This window comes from Notolepis coatsorum, assembly GCF_963971535.1.
Source record: "Notolepis coatsorum genome assembly, chromosome: 3".
In the NCBI taxonomy this organism is placed as follows: domain Eukaryota; kingdom Metazoa; phylum Chordata; class Actinopteri; order Aulopiformes; family Paralepididae; genus Notolepis; species Notolepis coatsorum.
The window spans coordinates 44,923,019-44,941,408 of NC_140167.1; the positions used below are offsets into that span (position 1 = coordinate 44,923,019).

General features: G+C 48.0%; 1 protein-coding gene across 1 annotated transcript in view; it reads left to right on the top strand.

Annotated features, from left to right (window-relative positions):
* Positions 1-18,390, top strand: part of LOC311225324 (snake venom 5'-nucleotidase-like) — a 98,769-nt gene that overhangs the window by 40,693 nt on the left and 39,686 nt on the right.

The window sequence follows — 18,390 nt, forward strand, 5'->3', positions numbered from 1 at the left end:
GGCCAGCAGCGACCCGCAAGTATTGCGCAGCCTCTCCCCCGAGGACAAGGCAGCGAGCAGCGAGACCTGGATGGCGACCATCCCAGGAGAAGCCCAAGAAATTACACTAGGACTAGTCTGGCGCTTCAAAACAGACTCGCTCCATTATAGACACAAACCCCTGACCAAGGAGCAGGGAAGGTCGACGGCACTACCGACCACCAGACGGAGTGTATACAGAACACTCGCCAGACAATATGACCCGTTGGGATGTATTCTACCTTACACCACCAGGGCAAAGATGATTGTAAGAGCGTTATGGGACAAGGACCAGGGCTGGGACGACCCCATACCCGAACACCTTGCATCCACATGGAGAGAGTGGGAGACGGAACTCCGCTCACTCCCAGGTGTTAACATACGCCGCAGCTACTTCCCACCCACAGTGAGGCCAGAGACATGCAAGATGGATCTACACGTCTTCAGCGACGCCTCCAAAGTAGCCTACGGTTCGGTGGCTTACTTGCGTGCCCGAGAGGAGGGAGGAGAAATACATACTGCTTTCATCCTGGCTCGCTCAAGAATAGCCCCACGAAAGCAACAATCTATCCCGCGTCTAGAGCTCTGCGCAGCCCTAGCAGGAGCGCAGCTCGCCACGTTAATCCAACGTGAACTCACCATTCCGGTGCAAAGAACAATCTTGTGGTCAGACTCCACGACACTACTCAGATGGATCCGGTCTGATTCGTGCAGATACAAGGTCATCGTGGGAGTCAGAGTCACAGAGATTCAAGAGTTAACAGAAGTAGCGAGCTGGAGGTATGTGGACACAAAACACAACCCAGCTGACGTCATCACCCGGGGAATGTCCCTGGATGACCTCACCCGTCACAACCTATACAGTGACGGACCAGAGTTTCTCAAGCTCCCGGAAGAAGAGTGGCCTACACCCACCCCACGGGAGGCGAGTAAAGAGGAGGCCGAAAACAAGAAATCTATGTTCTGTGGATTGAACACACTCGTCTCCACAGACCCCGACATAGATGATTGCCTCACCCTAGAGAGTGCGCAGCTAAAGACATTTCTGTGGCACCACCCAGAGGTTCAGCCCACTACTGACATTTCAGCAGCTGACTACGAAGAAGCAGAACTTCTTCTACTACAACGAGCCCAGAGAGACTCGTTCCCCGACGAGCTAGACTGTACAGGGAGCAAAGCCCGTCCCATCAGACAGCAGACTGCTCCACCTAGCACCCGAGAGCGACGCCCATAGTCTCATCAGAGTGGGTGGTCGTCTGCGGAGAGCCCCAGACTTACCGGATGACGTCAAGTACCCGATAGTCTTGAACAGCCGACACAAGGTCACAGAGCTGATCATAAAGAAATACGACGAGGATGTGCACCACGCAGGGGCAGAGAGAGTCTTCGCGGAGATCAGACGTCGTTATTGGATACTGCAAGGGAGAGAAGCAGTGCGGCGCTTCCAGCGAACCTGTCTAGACTGTCGTAAGTGGCGAGCACAGCCCAGTATACCCCGGATGGCAGACCTACCTCCCTGTCGCCTCCGACTCGGCGACAAGCCCTTTCACTCCACCGGTATGGACTGTTTCGGCCCGCTGTATATAAAGAAAGGAAGAGGAACCGAGAAGCGGTGGGGTATTGTATTCAAATGCATGACCACCCGAGCGATACATATCGAACTCCTTCCAACCATGAGCACAGACTCATTCCTTATGGCCTTCCGAAGATTCACATCACGGAAAGGAAAACCGTCTACATTATTGTCTGATCACGGGACAAACTTCAAAGGCGGAGAAAGAGAGCTGAGAGAGAGCTTCCAAGCTATGGGCCCAGAACTTAAGACCCACCTCGCTCCATCCCAGATTGACTTCCAGTTTAATCCCCTGAACGCACCTCACTTCGGTGGAACCTGGGAACGAGAAGTACGTTCCATCAAGACAGCCCTGTACGCCGTGCTTGGGGCCCAGACCGTGGCGGAAGAAGTCTTAATGACAGTCCTCACGGAGATCGAGGGAGTATTGAACTCAAAGCCCCTCGGTTACGTCTCAAGTGATGTAGCAGATGTCGACCCAGTCACCCCCAACACACTCTTGATGGGGCGGCTGGACCCCGCGCTACCCCAGACAATGTACAGGCCTGAAGAAGCGAACGGCCGAAGAATGTGGAGGTACAGTCAAGTATTGGCTGACAAGTTTTGGAACAGCTTCCTACTCCACTACCTACCGTCTCTACAGACCCGCCAGAAATGGGTAGAAGAGAGAGACAATTTGACAGAAGGAACAGTCGTCATGATTATCGACCAGTCACTACCCCGAGCTATGTGGCCGGCTGGCCGCGTAGGCAAGGTGATCACCGGTGCCGACGGAAAGGTCCGAGCAGCTGAAGTGCTCGTCCAGGGGCGGACCTACACCCGACCCGTGGCGAGGCTAATGGAACTGCCAAGGCTCCCCGATACCATCGATGACGACCATGACCCCATAACTTTGTGAATTGACTGACCCTCACAGCAGACATTGAGTAGTGGACAGTGCGGTTAATCTGTCTCTGCTTAGCTAATTAGGTGGGACTAATTAGGGGGCGGCTGTTACGAAGGATCAGATTAAACCGAGTATATATATTTATTTGTTGATATATATTGAATAGTATTTGTATATCGTTTGATATCCCTTGTATATTCCTTGTACATATACACGGAATATCCCTTTAGCCTACTATAGCCCATAATAGTTCATTCTCCTATTGGACAAAGGACCAGGCGCCAGGGGACCAGCCCCCGGAGTCAAGTTCAAAGTTACCGACAAGACATGTCTGTACTAGCCCCGGCCCTGCCCAGGGATACGGCGACAGAAATGAGAGTGGCACTATTTGTTCACCGTGCATATAAATATGGCGTAAGTGAATACAGAAGCACTTAGTCTTAGTCAGAAACTTAGTAACCAACGTGAAGCCTCACCCACGATACGACGTGCGGTGAAGTATGGCCTGTTTGGCCCCAGAATAGCATTGAGACCGCGTGCAAATTAATAACTGAATTGTCAGAGTTTGGCACTGTACCGTCGAGTGCGACGTATTTCTATTAAGTTAATAATAGTCTATTGTGTATGGTGCATCGTGCGGTTAGAGTTCTAAAGTGACCAGCATCTCCAACGCTTCCTCGTGTTAGCTAGATTCTTATCCAGGCTGGGCCGACCACATGGCGCTTTCATCCGAGGAGATCTAGGCGAGGACCGAATGGACATGTACACTGGATTACCTACCCGACGTCTGCATAGCCCTGTGCGGCTGGAATATATATTTGCTTTGGTACTGTGATTTGTGGAGCGGATAATCGCCGACGCCTGTGAGTGTTGGATTTACCCCGAGAGGAGTCAAGGTCGAGTCGGCGCTCAGAGAGCCTGAGGCCGCCTAGCTTTCTTCACTGTGGAGCTACAGCCTACAAGAGAACCAAGCTGTATTCGTCTGCGGATCAAGAGTCTATCGCACTGTCTTCTGTACTCGAAGTCTCCCTAGATATCGTTGACCAGACGTTCTACTACCGACAGCTCTCCTACCCCCCCTGCCGGCTTACAACCGGGAGGACCCCTTCCAGTATATCCCGCTATATCATTAAGTGTACCATAGATATAATTCCCTAAGAGCCAGGTTGTATACTTGCCTCCTGCGTAACCAGAGAATGGACATTCAGTGTTGATTTGCCTACGAATACTCATTTGCCTTACAAGTGCAATCAAATGTAATATAAGTATCATATGTACCTTTTGCTCCATTAAATACTTGATTAATACCTTTGACTGGAACCGATTTCATTGTGGGAAGTGTTCATCATATTCATATATTGTGTACTGTATGGCCAGTAGTTAAAGTACATAAAGCGGTAGTGGTTTAATGATACCATACTTATCAATACAGTCAGGGAATTGTACCCCTCAGTTACACTGTCGAATGCCTTTTCTGCATCTAGACTAACCAGTACTGCACTACCTCCTTCCCTCTGTATCTCCTCCACTATCTGCAATGTCTTCCTTATATTATCCTGCGTCTGTCTTCCTTTAATGAATCCGGTCTGGTCTTCATCTATGATGTCTGGCATAAACGTCTCAAATCTTTTTGATATTATTGATGTATACATCTTGTAATCCACGTTAAGTATGAACACAGGCCTGAAACTGCTACATAGCTCTTTATCCTTTCTTTCTTTTGGTATTGTGGTAATTATGGCTTCTTTCCATGAGGGTGGCATTATGCCCTCTTTCATCATGTGTCTAAATGCTGCTTCTAATATGGGAGTTAGTTCCTGTCTAAATGTCTTGTAGAATTCTGATGGGAATCCGTCACTACCCGGAGATTTGCTATTCTTTGCTCTACTAATTGCATCCTCTACTTCTTGTTCTGTGACTTCTGCATTTCATATTTCGTTCTGTTCTTTTCCTATCAATGGCAAATCTAGCTCTCCTAAAAAAATGTCTATCTCTTCTTCTGCTGCTATCTGTTGTGTGTATAGTGTCTTGTAGTATTCTTCAAATGTCTTCTCTATTTCAGCTGGCTCTCAATATCTTGTTAGTCTTTGTATCCCTTATTGTATGTATCGTGTTTAGTTTTTGTTGTGTCCTAATCCTTCTAGCCAAAAGTCTAGACACTTTCGGTCCTCCCTCATAGTATGTCTGTTTCATATATCTTGCTTTCTTTTCTATTTCTGTCAGTTCCCTGTTTATTCTTCCCCTCACATCTTTGATTTATCTAAGTGTCTCCTGGTCCTTTGAGTTTTGGTGTTTCTTCTCTAGTTCTTTCAGTTTTCCTATTAGATTTTGATACGTCTCCATTCTGGCTTTCTTAAGTAGTGCTGTCTTCGCTATCAATTTGCCTCGTATTACTACCTTCAGTGCATCCCATAAAATATTCGGATCTACCTCCCCATTGTCATTTTCTTCTTTGTATCTGGCTATGTCCTCTTTTATTTCATTTACTAAACCCTTGTTATTTAATAGTCCTACATTCAGCGTTGTCATGAGAAACTAGTCTATCCTTGAATACGTTGTGTGTGGGTGCGAGTAGTGTGTGTATTCCCTGTCTAATGCATGCATTTCTCTCCACACATCCGTAAATTCCCATTTCTGTCATTTGTATATTCATATATTTGCTGATGTGTGTCCTCCATTTCTTTGTACTTGTGGTGTCCATATCATAGTTCAGTATCACATTAAAATCACCCGTACATATTAGAATCCCTTCCATTTCCATTGCTATGATATCAAAAATGGTTTCGAATAGATATCTTTCACTATCCGGAGGTGCATATACATTGATTAACGTTACCATTTGTCCTTCCATTTTTCCCTTCACCACAACATATCTCCCCTCCTTGTCCCTTATTTCTTTGGTCATTTCGAATTTCACTGATTTTTTTCCCCCTCCATTTTTCCTCCGATTTTCTCCCATCCCAATGTTAGTCGTATGCCAATTCCCAGTCCCTTCCTGGTCGCTGCGCACTTACCCCCCACAGTCAGATCATCTGGGAGAGTGGAGGCTACCACGTGCTTCCTCCGACACACGTCCAGCCAATCACCGCTTCTTTTCACCTGGCAGCCCGGATTCTCATCGAGAGGGCGTAGCGTGTGGGAGGACCACACTATCCCCCTCAAGTCCTATCCGCGCTTAGCAGGCGCCCCGACCGAACTGTAGGAGTCGCTGTTTACAACGACCCGGACCCACCCCGCCAGCTTCTCCCACCCTCTAATACAGCCAATTGTATTAGTGCAGACGGCCAGCCAAGCTGGTGACAACCCCGGAGCTGTGAGCTGGATTCGAACAGGCGAATCCAGCTCACAGCTCCGGGGTTGGTGACGAACGTAATCTCCGCTCGGCCACCTAACCGCCTAATTTCACTGATTTCTTAATTAATATAGCTACTCCCCTCCTCAAGTTCTGTTTAAAAGAACTGTAAAACGTATTTTCATATCCAAATCTCTTAAATTGTTCGTGCTCCTGTGCTATTAAATGTGTTTCTTGTAAGAAATTACTTGCATCTTTTCTAAATTTCGTCATCACCTTACTCCTTTTGGTTTGATTGTTCATACCATTTACATTCAACGACACCATTTTGATACCTTTAACTTGCGTCATATTTCCTCTCCAAATGCCTTCCTGTCTTACCCATGTCACATAAAATTATATTTGCGGTTGTAGCCTTTGCTATCTTTACCTGGTACACATATAAAAAGAAAAAAACAACATATGCTTCCAAGGTATTAGGGAGTTCTATTTTGCCCTCCACGTGAATATTTCCCCTAACCTGCGTTCACTTCCGCGTTCGGTTTGCGCAATCTGATTAGCCACTGACGTTTCTGGTCATGTGACATCTGCGCCAATCGTGTGACGCCTGTTTCTGCGCCTATTTCCGGCTCTAACAGCCTGCAAACTACCTAACGCCTAGTTTATCACTGGTTAAGCTTAGGCGACTCTTTCGAAGTTGGTTAAGGTTAGAGTTTGGAATCAGGGCTGGTGTTCTATCGCCCTGCTCTATGACAAACTCTAACTTTTTTTTTTTTTTTTTATTATCTTTCTTCCCCTCCTTTTTCCCGATTTTTCTCCCATCCCACCCTTCCTGGTTGTTGCGTACTTTCCCCTACTGTTGGTCCGGGAGACCGGAGACTGTCACATGCTTTCCTCCGACGCATGTGCAGCCTGGGGCAGGCCAACCTGGCCGCGCAGGTTTCTCACCGGGGAGAGTGTAGCGTGTGGGAGGCCACACTATCTCTCCTCAGATCCAACCCTCGCTGAGCAGGCGCCCCGACCGAACTGTAGGGGTCGCTGTCCACAACGCCCAGGACCCACCCTTCAGCTTCCCACCCCCTGATACAGCCAATTGTATCAGCGTGAGAGGACAGCCAAGCTGATAGCAACGCCGGGAGCTGGATTCGAACAGGCGAATCCTAGTGTCTCCCGGTGTTGGTGACGAACGTAATCTCCGTGCGCCACCTGCCCCCCGACAAACTCTAACCTTAACCAACTTCGAAAGAGTGCCTAAGCTTAACCGGTGATAGAAACAGGCGTCACTGATTGGCGCAGATGTCACATGACCAGAAACGTCAGTGGCCAATCAGATCGCGCAAACCGAACGCGGAAGTGAACGCAGGTTAGGGAAAATATTCACGCTCCCTGTCCCCTGCGCGTCTATATTAAAGCCAGCCCAAGAGTGCTTCCGCATTCGCCTGATTGGTCCCGGTAACGCAATGCAATGCGCATTTTCTTTTTTTCCACTGACACGCGGAAATGGAATACATATTATCCAAACGAGGACCAGATTCATAACGCCATAACGTTATTTCGCGAGCCCAGCTGTCAGAAACTGTACATTGTAATGTTAACACAGCCCAGCTGTCAACTGTACATTGTAACGTTATGTTATTTCGGGCGTTTTATTCATAACGTGTTATTTCGCGCGACTGTACATTGTAACGTTAACACAGCCCAGCTGTCAACTGTACTTTGTAACGTTATGTTATTTCGGGCATTCATAACGTTATTTTGCGCGACTGTACATTGTAGCCCAGCTGTCAACTGTACTTTGTAACGTTATGTTATTTCGGGCATTCATAACGCTATTTCGCACGACTGTACATTGTAACGTTAACACAGCCCAGTTATGTTATTTCGGGCGTTTTATTCATAACAAACATTGACGCGATTCCGCCAACACATATGTAATATTAATAGGTTTTGCTATGCATAGAATAACAGAACAGACTGTTTTGGGTCATCAACACTTGCTAGCAAATGTATTCCGCCCATAGGTATTATCTATACCCGCTTTAATATGCCGTGTTCTGGCATTAACCGTGTTCAATATGTTAGCTGAACCAAACGAGGACCTCATGCGCATGCGCGGCGAGCACCTGGGGGGGAGTTGAAGAGTGCGAATGCGGAAGCACTCTTGCACTCTTGGGCTGGCTTTAATATAGACGCATCCCCTGCTGGTGGGTGGGGAGTAATGGCTCTCCTGGTTTGTTTGTTTGTTTGTTTATTTACACATATAAAAACAATTACATATATAATACAATATAATCCACAAGGGATGTGTAGGAGAATTGCCTAAAAACCCTCAAGGGGCTTGCATGTGGCATTCACCAGGAAGCAAAATTACATTATATCAAGATAAAATATAAAATCCCCCCCCCCCCCCCCCCCAGACAAACAAACACACACAAGCAGGCCTACATAGACACCGAAGCAGGCACCCATGCCATACGATTTTTGGTAGAGAAAACAATTAATGACAGGAAGAATATATAATAAAACGAAAATGCAATAACAAAATACAACAAGCCATCAGACCACAGTTTGTAAAGGAAGTCCATATGGGAAGTATTGGTGATCTAGGAGATGAGATTTCAGTGCTCTTTTGAATTTCAGAAAAGAAAATTCCAAAATATGTGGAGGCAAAGAGTTCCACAACTTTGACCCTCGGTAGAGCAAACAAAACTGAGATTGGGAAGTGCTGGAAAAGGGTGGTCTAAGCAAACAGGAACTACGTGTGGGGTAATTATGAATTTGGTGATTGTGGGCAAACATGTCATGAAAAAAAGGGGGAAGGGCTCTGTTTAAAGAACTATGCACAAATAAACCAGTCTGAAGATGATTCACTTGATTAACACTGAGTATACCTAACTTATGGAATAGAGGCTGAGAAGAATGACTTCGTTGAACACAGCTGATTATTTTTAGAGCTTGTTTCTGCAGACGGTATATGGGCTCAAGTTTGGTCTGATGAGTACTACCCCAAACTAAATTACAGTAATTGATATATGGGTAAACCATAGAGTAATATAACATTGTGGCAACCTCGGTGCTCAGCAAGTGACGTGTTTTTCCAAGAATACCAATACTCTTGGCCATTTTTGTAGTTATGGCTGAGATATGAGGTTTCCATGATAGGGATTCATCAAGCAGAACACCAAGGAATCGTGTAGAACACACCTTAGCTATGGGGATGTCATTGATCACTACTTTAGATGAGGAGTTAAAAATCACAGATTTGAGACCAAAAAAAATGAAATTCGTTTTTTTAATGTTTAGTGATAATTTGTTGCATTTAAACCAAATTGATAGTTTGTTAAGTTCTTCATTTATGACCCTAATGATGGTATCAGGATCTTTATGTGAATAGAATACACTCGTGTCATCTGCAAATAAAATTTTCGACAGCCTGTCTGAGACGTTAGGGAGGTCATTGATATATAACAAAAATAACAAAGGCCCAATAATTGAACCTTGGGGCAGACCGCAAAGTAAAGGAAGAAAAGGAGAATTTATCCCATTATAGGATACAGACTGATGTCTATCTTTAAGGTAACTGGTGAACCATAGCAGTGCATTGTTTTTTATTCCAAGATGTGAGAGCTTCTGCAGGAGGATATTGTGATTGACTGTATCAAATGCCTTTGATAAGTCTAAAAAAATACCTATAGTGTTTTCCTTTCTGTCTTTAGCTTTGTATATTTCATTAATTAGATGTGTTATTGCCATATATGTTGCATGTTTCTTTCTGAACCCGTACTGGTGAGTGTAAATAATATTGTGCTTATTAAGATGTTCAATTAATCTTTTATAGACAAGCTTTTCAAGTATTTTTGACAAGGTAGGAAGGATGGATATAGGTCTGTAATGGTTGAAGACGGCTGGGTCATCATCTTTATAAATAGGGATGATCTTAGCTATTTTAAGTTCCATTGGGACGATTCCCTTCTCCAGTGATGTATTAAAAATATGACATAATGGCTTCACAATGGATTCTTGAATGGATATCAGTAATCTGCCTCCAATACCATCATAACCCGGAGAAGAGTCCCCCAGGTTGATCAAGATCTCCCGAACCTCATCCTCTGTAACCGGCAAGAAATTAAAACTGTCATTGATTGGAGGATTCATAAACTGAAGGGGACTATGGTTACTAAATGGAATCTTTGCAGCCAGTGTTGGACCAACTTCTGAGAAAAAGTTATTAAAGTTATTGGCAATTAATTGCGGGTCAGTGATACCCGCTTTAATATGCCGTGTTCTGGCATTAACCGTGTTCAATGTGTTAGCTGAACCAAACGAGGACCTCATGCGCATGCGCGGCGAGCACCTGGGGGGGAGTTGAAGAGTGCGAATGCGGAAGCACTCTTGCACTCTTGGGCTGGCTTTAATATAGACGCGTCCCCTGCTGGTGGGTGGGGAGTAATGGCTCTCCTGGTGAGAGGGCTCCCCCTAGTGGCTGGTCATGCCTCCTGTGTTGGCTCTCCCTTGCTCACTATATAAGTCCAACATTTGTTCTGTGAACTGCCCCAGAGCTCCCGGTCAATGCTCTGTATTTATTTTTCTTATTGTTCAGAGACATTTATCAGCGAGTCTATTTGTATTGTGTGCCACATGTAATCCCATTATGCCTCCATATCATTCCAATGTGTAGTGTTCCTTGTGTGTTTATATTTATTTATTCCCTATGTGTTGTAGACTTGTGTCCTTAATAAATTTTCCATGGAGTGATTGTTCATTTATCTTCCTCTGTTGTAGCTATTCTCACTCCTCCCTTTTATCCCCCATTATCCTCTGTGTGTCAGGATGGAGGTAGGTGAGTTCCAATTGTTGTAGGCAATCACAGAGACGGAGAAGGTATACTCTTGAACAGGTTCGACTTTAATAGTAAAGAACACAAAGAGTAATACTAGGATACTATGCCAAGGCAAGGGAACGAGAGAATTAGATAATGGAGCTTAGTGGTGGTCCAGAACTGGAACCGCCCGCGTTATCTCCGAACGCCTATAGTGAAGACCTGACAAATGACAAGCAGAGGAAAGGAATGTTATATAGCCACCAAATACCAACATTCCACACACACCCCCGTGACAGCCAATCAGAAGCCAACCCCTAATTGACAGCACTAAATGACAGGGAAAACAAGTGACAGTAATCAAGTGACAGATGACAGAGAAAGTGGGAGGTTCCCGACCGTAGTCAAGAACCAGAATCGTAACAGTACCCTCCCCCGACGAACGGCACCAGACGTTCACCTGGGGGCCTCGGGATTCAGCCGCCGGAAATCATCGATCAGGCTGGGATCTAAAATATCCCTTTGAGGCACCCAAGAACGCTCTTCTATCCCGTACCCCTGTCAATCCACCAAGAACTGAAACCCCCTACCCCTCCGCCTACAACCCAGTATCCTCCGCACTGTGTAAATGGACTGACCACCCATAAACCGAGGTGGAGGAACCGTAGGCAGTGGCGGGGCCAAGGGCGATGAGAGGAACGGCTTCAACAGGGACACATGAAACGTCGGATGAACCCTCATAGAACTCGGAAGCCGTAGCCTGTAAGGATTCACCCGACGTACCACCTTAAAGGGTCCTATAAAGCGAGGAGCCAGCTTCCTGGATTCCACCCGGAGAGGGAGATCCCGGGTGGAAAGCCAAACCCGCTGCCCAGGACGGTAAACCGGAGCCGGACGACGCTTGCGGTTAGCCTGCCGCTGGGTACTAACCGAAACCTTCTGCAGCGCCACCCGGACCCGCTTCCACGTCCTGCGGCAGCGAGCCACATGTGCCTGGGCCGAGGGCACCTCCGCCTCCTGCTCCTGCTCGGGAAACAAAGGAGACATACCGGTAGAGGAGGAGAGGAGGGTATTATGCACGTACTCAGCCCATGCCAACCTCCTACTCCACGTTGCCGGACAACCGGCAACGTAACATCTCAAGACCCTCTCCAGGTCCTGGTTGACGCGCTCCGTCTGCCCGTTCGACTGCGGATGAAACCCAGACGAAAGGCTGACGGAGGCGCCGAGACCGGCGGCAAACGCCTTCCAGAACCTGGAAGCGAACTGAGGACCCCGGTCCGACACGATATCCACCGGAAGCCCGTGGACCCGAAAGACATGCTGTATCACCAGATCAGCAGTCTCTCGGGCCGATGGAAGCTTGGGGAGAGGAACAAAATGAGCCGCCTTCGAGAACCGGTCCACCACCACCAAAATGGTGGTGAACCCGTCCGAAAGGGGGACGCCAGAAATAAAGTCCAGGGATATGTGCGACCAGGGCCGTTTAGGAATAGGAAGTGGCCGGAGGAGACCTGCCGGTGCACGGCGAGAGGTCTTACTGCGCGCGCACATCGGGCAGGCCGCCACAAAGGAACGCGTATCCCCCTCCACTGTCGGCCACCAGAACCTCCTACGGATAAATTCCAGGGTCCTGGTGGCCCCAGGGTGGCTGGTGAGGGATGAGGCATGTGCCCACTGCAGCAAACGTGAGCGTGCCGCCTTGGGCACATACGACCGCCCCGGAGGGCCCCCGCCAGGATCAGGCTCCCGCGTCAGCGCCGACCTTACCACCTTATCTATGCCCCAAGACACGGGTGCCAACATCAAGGCCGGTGGAATAATGGGATGGGGCTGCTCCTCCCGGCCAGGAAGATCAAACTGGCGTGATAACGCGTCGGGTTTGATATTCTTGGACCCGGGTCTATAGGAGATGGTAAATCGAAATCGTGTGAAGAATAACGCCCACCTGGCCTGGCGAGCGTTAAGGCGTTTAGCCCCTTGGATGTAAGCCAAGTTCTTATGATCGGTCCAAACAATGAAAGGATGTGCCGCTCCCTCCAACCAATGTCTCCATTCCTCCAGTGCCAATTTGATAGCCAACAACTCCCGATTACCCACGTTGTAGTTGCGCTCGGCTGATGACAGACGGCGAGAAAAAAAGCACACGGTGCACTTTCCCATCCTTTAAGCACCTCTGAGAGAGCACCCCCCCCCCACAGCGATGTCAGAGGCATCCACCTCCACAATGAACGGAACCTCTGCATCGTGGCGGATCAATACAGGAGCGGATGTAAACCGACGCTTGAGATCGCAGAAGGCCGACTCTGCCCTAGGCGACCATTCAAAGCCAGGGAGAGAGGCCTTAGTGAGAGCTGTTAACGGATTGGCTAAGGCGCTAAAGTTGCGAATAAAGCGCCTGTAAAAATTTGCAAAGCCCAAAAAACGTTGTAACCCCTTGAGCGACGAAGGCCGTCGCCAGTCCAAGACTGCACTCACCTTGGCCGAATCCATGCGTAGATCACCCTTCGTCAACACAAAGCCCAGGAAGGAAACGGTATCAGTGTGAAACACACACTTCTCAGCCTTAACGAATAGTTGATGCTTGAGGAGACGGTCTAGCACCTCCCGAACATGCAGTTGGTGTTGCACCATATCACGTGAAAAAATTAAGATATCATCTTGGTAAACAAACACAGACACCCCAATCAAGTCTCGCAGCACGTCGTTAACCAGGGCTTGGAAGACTGCCGGAGCATTAGCCAAACCAAAGGGCATGACCAAATACTCATAGTGACCATTGGGTGTATTAAATGCAGTCTTCCACTCGTCTCCTTCTCTAATCCTGACCAGATTGTATGCATTACGTAAGTCAAGTTTAGAAAAGACCTGTGCCCCCTGTAAGCACTCAAAGGCCGTGTCCATGAGAGGTAAAGGATATCGGTTCTTGATGGAAACGTCATTCAATCCCCTATAATCAATGCACGGGCGCTGATCCCCATCTTTTTTGTCAACAAAGAAGAAACCAGCGCCGGCCGGGGATGTGGAAGGACGTATGTGCCCCGCAAGCAATGCCTCCTCAATGTAGGTGTTCATGGCCAAGGTCTCGGGCGTGAGAGAGAGAACATTCGCCCGCGAGGCGGGGAGGTACCGGGTAGAAGATTAATGGGACAGTCGTATGATCTATGAGGCGGTAGTGCTTTAGCACGCGTCTTGCTAAAAACGTCCGCCAGGTCCCAATAGATCTCAGGAACCCCTATCAAATCGGGATTAGAGGGTGGAACAGAATCTGCGACGCTCCCCACCACCCTGGAGAGAGAAGAAGGAGAAAAAAGAGAAGAGGGGAAGGGAGACAAGGGAGTGGACAAACTCTCGCCGACGACCGACTTCACGTCGACCTCCGTTGAGAGCTTGCCCGTGCTCCAATTAATATTCCGTACACATGAAGACAACCAGGGATGACCCAACACCATAACAGAATAGGGGGAGACAATAACAAATAATTGCACCCACTCCCACCCGCCACCCGGATGTGCATAGGAACAGTACGTTGTGTGACGCTCCCACTGCCCAGGGGCTGACCGTCCAGGGCGTAGACAGGAATGGGAACCCCCAACTCTTCTACCGGGATTCCCCATTCTCTCACCAACCCCAAGTGAATGAAATTGCCCGCCGCCCCTGAGTCAATGAGAGCCTTCGTTCCCCTAACGTTACCCCCACAGTTAACCGCCACCTCCAGAAATGTACGTGAGTCAGATGGTAGTGCTGGGGTGAGCCCACCTGCTGGCGCCCTCTTGAGGCCCGGCGGAGCACCTCCCCTTCCCGACTGGCGCCGAGTTGAGCCAGCCTGTTCCCAACAGCTGCCGAAACGATGACCGGTGCGGCCGCACCGGAAGCAGCGTCGCTCCTCGATGAAGCGCCGCCGCTCGTCGTCTGAGAGCGACAGCGCCCCAAGCTGCATGGATTCATCACCCAGTGGCCCACTCGTGTAATGCGGAAAGATGTCAACAACGGGAGGAGAAAGGACACGTACCTGGGTAGTATCTTCACGCTCCCTCTCTCTCTCCCGATGTCGGTTGTCCATCCGTATGGCGGTGTTGATGAGCGTTTCCAGCTGCTCAGGGATCTCACGCACGGAGAACTCGTCTCGCATCCGTGCGGAGAGTCCCTTGAGAAATAAGACCACACAAGGAATTTCCGGCCAAGCCGCCTCCCGAGCCACAATCCGAAATTCGATGGCATATTCTGAGACCGTGCGGGAGCCCTGCCGGCAAGCGAGAAGCCGCCCACCGGCCTCGAAGACCGAGAGTACTCGGGAAGTGTCGAATACCCTTCTCAACTCCCTGGTGAAGTCGTCCACACAGTAGCAGAGAGGTGAACCGCTCTCTAATTCGGCCATAGCCCAGGAGAGTGCTTGACCGGTGAGGAGGGTGATAATATATGCGACTAGTGCTCTGGAAGAGGGGAATGAGCGTGGCTGCAGCTGGAACATGAGTGAGCACTGGGTGATGAACTCCCTGCATCCCTCCGGTGCTCCCGCGTAGCGGCCTGGTGCGGGTAGCCGTGGCTCCTGGTTCCGATCCTGGTGCCCAAGAGCTCCCCGACTCTCCTCGGTGTTGAACGTGGTGTTGAACGCCGCCTCTCCTGCCGCCGTCTCACCCACCGTCGTCCTTACCTCCGCCACCTCGACTTGTGCCTGCTGGGCTGTGATGAGCGCCGACTGCGCCGTCTGCTGCGACGCGCTGACGATCCCGCCCAGCCGAACCAACTCGGCGCTGACCAGATGTTGGTGTTCCTCCATGCGCTCCTGTGCACTCTTCTGTGCCCGGAGCATCTCCATGATTGCCTCCATGGAACTCTGATGGTCAGGTCTTCTGTCAGGATGGAGGTAGGTGAGTTCCAATTGTTGTAGGCAATCACAGAGACGGAGAAGGTATACTCTTGAACAGGTTCGACTTTAATAGTAAAGAACACAAAGAGTAATACTAGGATACTATGCCAAGGCAAGGGAACGAGAGAATTAGATAATGGAGCTTAGTGGTGGTCCAGAACTGGAACTGCCCGCGTTATCTCCGAACGCCTATAGTGAAGACCTGACAAATGACAAGCAGAGGAAAGGAATGTTATATAGCCACCAAATACCAACATTCCACACACACCCCTGTGACAGCCAATCAGAAGCCAACCCCTAATTGACAGCACTAAATGACAGGGAAAACAAGTGACAGTAATCAAGTGACAGATGACAGAGAAAGTGGGAGGTTCCCAACCGTAGTCAAGAACCAGTCAAGCTGAGGCTCAGACCGACCGACCGTTCTAGATTTTTGGCTCATTTTCCCTTATGTTAGAATTTTTTTTATGTAAAAATAATGGTTGCAGATATAGAGGGGTGCGCCAAAACTGCACAGAGAAAAAAAAAAAAATGTGCCCCCCTCTGGGTGGCGCTCTAGGCGACCGCCTATATCGCCTGTAGGAAGGTCCGCCCCTGTCTCCGGCTGTCTCGTAGTGATGACCGGAGTGCTGGACGACCCTCTCTGCGCCGCCCCCTGTCCCCCTGTCTCCGGCTGAGTTATGACCGGAGTGTTGAACGTCCCGTGATTAAGACGGGGAGGACGCAACCCTCTTTGCGCCGCCCCTGTGCCTCAAATAGATCCGCTATCAGCTTTATCTTTAATCTTTCAAAATGTTCAGTTGCTATCGCTATCAGCTCTATCTTAAATTTTTCTAAATGTTCACTTGCTATTGCATGCACTCATCTGTGTTTCACTACACACATGAGTGCATGCTTACCAACTGTCCGTCTGCAACACTACTATCACCGACATCTAAGAAGGGAGATCCCCCCTTGAATTGGCCCTTCTAAGGTTTCTCTCCTCCACATTGCCTGTGGTGCATTTCTTCCTATTGCTAGGTTTTAGTGAGTTTTTCCTTACCTTCGCATGGGTCTGGGAGTGTTCGCATTGCATTCATTTATTTTGCATTTATTTTAAATTTGTTGGACCTTATGGTGTTCTTGTTTTGTTTCTTGACTTATTGTGATGTTTCTTCTTGACTTGTTTAAAGAAGATATGTCCGGCCCATGGGGACGTGTGTTGTCGGGCCTTACAAATAATTTCTTTTTGAAATTTGAGTGTCCACATACCTGGTCATCGAGTCTCCCTCTATCCCTTCTTTCAGTCCACATATGCGTATATTGTTCCTCCTTGATCTACCCTCCATGTCAGTTATCTTTTCTTGCATTCTCTCTTGTTGTTCGATAGTGGCTATCAGGATCTCCTGTACTTCTGTGCTCCATTCTTCTACCTCGGCTGTTCTTTCTTCTATCGCTTCTATGTCTTTTTCTTGCTTCTGTATCTTTCCGTTAACTGTCTCGAGTCTCGTATTCACTTCTTCTCTGAGCATATCCTGTACTTGCTTCAATTCTTCCCTGAGCTTCTCGATATTCCGTTGTATGTCACGCATTGCTTCTAGCCCAATCTGTGTGTTAGCCTGGTTCGCCTCTATATTGGTTTGCATGCTAGCTTGGATACTAGCCTGTAGCTGCTGTGCCCAGCTGGGTATCCCTGCGCTGTTGGCTAGCATCTCACTAGCTTGATTCGCCTGTTGCGTCATCTCCTCGTGTTGGTTTCTTTTCATCTGTGTATTTTCTTCATTTGGGGCAGTTTTTCTCTCACTCATCCTCGTGTTCATTGTTTCTTCCTTGTTTAGTCCTTGAATCTTCACTTTTTATTTCATTTTGAAGCGTTTTCCTTCCTTTTTTGTTATTTATTGACCGGGAGCTCTTTCCTGTGGCTTCTTACCTGTTCATCGCAAACCGGAAGTCCCCGGGAGTCGGTTCTTTTAAGTGAACAATGGGAGTCGGTTCTTTTAGATGAACAATGGGAGTTGGTTCTTTTAAGTGAACAATGGGCCTCATGCACCAATACTATCTTATTATTTTTCTTATATTTTTTCTTAACCGTCTGTTAAGAGAAAAATAAGAAAAGCCACCGCCGCATTCATCAACCCCTTTTTAACGTCCAAATCTGTTCTTACCCAGGTGTGTTGAATGATGAATCCCACTCATTCTTAAACTGAAATGCGCGTTCACGCTCAATTAATTTGCATACAGACACGCCCCGCCTGCTCCTTATAAGGCGAATGAGGCGTGTGCAAAACATGGGTCTGCATGAGCTGATTCAAATGTATTGTCATCATACAGCACCTATAGCTATAGTGGAATAGACTATTAATATTCCATATTTATACCATCTAGTTGCGCACTCCTGGCCACCTGCTGCACACACACACACACACACACACACACACACACCCACACTTACTGTATATGTGCAAAATTAATCGTTCCAGCAGAGTAGGCTTTGTCAATACTGAACGACTGCGCACTTGTCAAGAGCAAATCGCGCAGTAGGTTGGGAAATACCGGACCTGTCATCTATCTCTGAAAGGTCCCTGTGGCTAAAACCCAGAGTGTACTCAGAACTTGTAGGTGTGGAGGCACAGGATTAGACCGTTCTCCATTCTCGCCTGGGCGGCCAGAGCATCTAACTGTTCTAACAGCAATATATAATCCATTTCAGAAGCAGAACGCACACAATAAGTTATAATAATAATAATAATAATAATTGAAAAGTTCTGGGTTTTTTAAGTCGTATTTGGGCACAATTGACAATTTTTCCCCTCATCTGGGTAAGAGTTTCTTATCTGGGTAAGAGTGCTCTCGACCACTCTTAGAATTTGGTCTTGCCTAAGAGAAAAGCAAAAATAAGAAATCGTTGCTGAATCCTAGGTAAGAACAAAATAAGAAAAAATGCTAGTTAAGA